We start from the raw sequence: 2,759 nt of genomic DNA on the forward strand, positions 1-2,759 counted from the left end.
GTATTAACTCTTTCTATCCAAGTGGGATTTAAATTTCTTTTAAATGTCATGTGATAGAAGAGGTGTAGAAGCCTAAAACTCTGAAGTGGCACCATTTTTGAGTCAGATAAAGAAGATGCTTGAGCAAGGAAAGGATGTAAAAGGCTTCAAAGTCTGTCTAATATGTCAGAGACTCTATCATTTATTAAACTGACTTAAGCAATTCATCACAAATTAGCCCTGGACAATCTGGAGAAAACACCAGAAAGTATATGACTCTAGCTGCATGGCTAACACCAAATAGAGATCCTCCATGTGGAACCAGCTATCATGTTGTGTTTAAAAATTATCACAGGTTCCAAACTGAGCATCCAGTAAGACTGATAAGGTATAATCACCCCAAACTCAGCTAACACTTACATTATTGCTTCACAGAGGCCCCAATTCACCTGAGCAATATAAATGAAGAAAGGAAGGAGGTTATTGGCTTCTTTCTGCTCTGTGCCTCTGGGCCACATCTTCTGGCTCCTCCAGGCTGGGGGGAGGCGCAGGAAGGTGAGACTAAACGTAGGTTTTCATAGACCTAATTGTACTTGCTAAGCACTTAGGTGTGTGACCAATCACTGCAGTGACTGGTGAAGAGGCCTAAACTTCTAACTTACCAAAATACCATCCTGCAGAAATGCTAGTATATTCATATCTTAATGGCCTCTAATGATATCGCAGAGGGACCAGGGAACCAAAAACAGTCCTGCCTCAGGGAGCTTTTCAAAGAGCAGTCATGTAGGTACATTGTGCCTTGGTCACTCGCACACCAGTTAGGGACCCAGAGCTCTGGCCAGGCAACCCTAAGTGTGGTCAAGTGACTTCCCAGGATATCATGTGTTGGGACTGGCATCATTTCTAGAGATCCAGGTCCAAAAATGGAATGGCACCAAAAGATCAGGGTAACCACAACATGTTAAAAGACCCTTCTCTGCAGAAAGAACCATAGACTCAATGGGACGTCCCAGGCTAAGGCTTGGCCTGCGTGGGTTTGCATGGGCTCCACTGATGGAATAGTGGTGGGAGCGGCTGAGCCATTGCTAAGCTCCGAGTGGACCCTCAGACTCCCTCAGGGATGACCCAAGAAGGCCACCCATTAGTGCAGTGTGATGTTGATGATGGGAGAACCTCCCATCATCACCCAGGTCTGGAAACCTCACTCCTGTGGCGATCAGCATGTTCAGTGGTGGATAGAAAAGGAAAAGGAAAACCAGTGAAACCATGATTCTGCTCATTGACTACAGCAATGGCCTAGGCTGGGGCAGAGGTTGAAACTCTTATCTGATGAGGTTCCTGGAGTATTTATCATTCTCTTTCTCTATTCCAGGCAATCTGTTTCCAAATTTGGCTCTGAGGTCATTGTCTGGAGCACTTGTACGAAATGCAGATTCCTGGACTCCAGCCCCAAAGATTCTGACCCCAGAGGTATGCAGCATGCCCAGGAATCTGTTTCTAACAGGTGTTCCAGGTGATCCCGGCACAGGGGATCCAAGGCCCAGTGTTTGGGAATAACCGCTCTAGTCCACACTGACTCCTTATATCATCAATCACTGAGAACAGGCTGCATCTCATATGTAACACCAAGCACGTCCCCGGGATCCCACTCCGACCTGCTGCTCTGTCTGAGGACATGTGTCTCTGAGCTCTGCCCCCTAGTGAGCTCCATAACTGTCCATTTAGCACATGCACTTCACACCCACTCAACTCAACCAGTGTTTATTGGGCACCTACTATAGGCAAGGCACAGAACCAGATGCTGCTATGGGGAACAGAGACAAGAAGGCTGGGCCTCACCCTCGAGGGGCTCACAGTCTAGTGGGAGAGAGACACACGCACAGGTACTAAAAATACAAGGCAGAATGAGGTGAGTTCTAGAACAGAGGCAAAACCAGTGGGAGGTCAGGGAGCCCAGCAGATCGGATGCTTGATGCAGTGGGCGGTGCTCTGGCCAGTCCCTGGGAGATGGGCAGGATTCGTACAGGTAGGACTGAACAGAGAAGGATATTTCAGGTACAGGAGTAGGTATAGAGCTGGGAGAGTACACTGAATGTTCAAAAGACAGGGGAAGAATGTATGCCTTGACTGAAATATATGATGCTAAAGGGAAAACGGGTAGCTAAAGCTGGAAAAGTGGTTTGAGGGCAGATGGCAGAGGAGATCGACTTCAATCAGTAGACAATGGTGAGCCATCGAAGGTTTCTAAGCCAGGGAGTGACATGATCTCAGTTCCTCAATTCTCAGTGCTGTAATATGTGATTAGCTCTATTTTTGTTAACTTCACTCCATGGACTTACACCCTTTCTTGGTCTCAAAGCAGAAGCTCTGTGGCCACACATACTCTCAGGGCTGCACAAAGCTCCAAAGCAGTGGCCTTAGGCTAAGTAAATTTTGAGCTCACTTAACAGCCTTGCACCACCTCCACAGAACAAGAAGGACAGCCTTCTAGAATCACTTGACAGTAAGGGGCAGGGCACAAGGAAAATACTCAACGATCTTTTGTTGCCTAAGCATAGCACGGATAAGTTGCAGAGAAAATGGGAGCACAAAAAGAAAATGGTGGAGAGATGCAGGTGACAAAATTAGCATCATCCAAACTAAACCACCTCCATGTAGGTTTCTGGTATAACCCCGTTCACTGGGTGGGGAGACTCTGCAGTCTGACTCACTGGGATTAGTAGGTGAGACTTCTAAGAGCTCTACACCTAGCAGGTTCTCTGCTGACAACTTTCCTATCC

The sequence above is a fragment of the Mesoplodon densirostris genome, chromosome 2 (assembly GCF_025265405.1).
Source record: "Mesoplodon densirostris isolate mMesDen1 chromosome 2, mMesDen1 primary haplotype, whole genome shotgun sequence".
Lineage (NCBI taxonomy): Eukaryota > Metazoa > Chordata > Mammalia > Artiodactyla > Ziphiidae > Mesoplodon > Mesoplodon densirostris.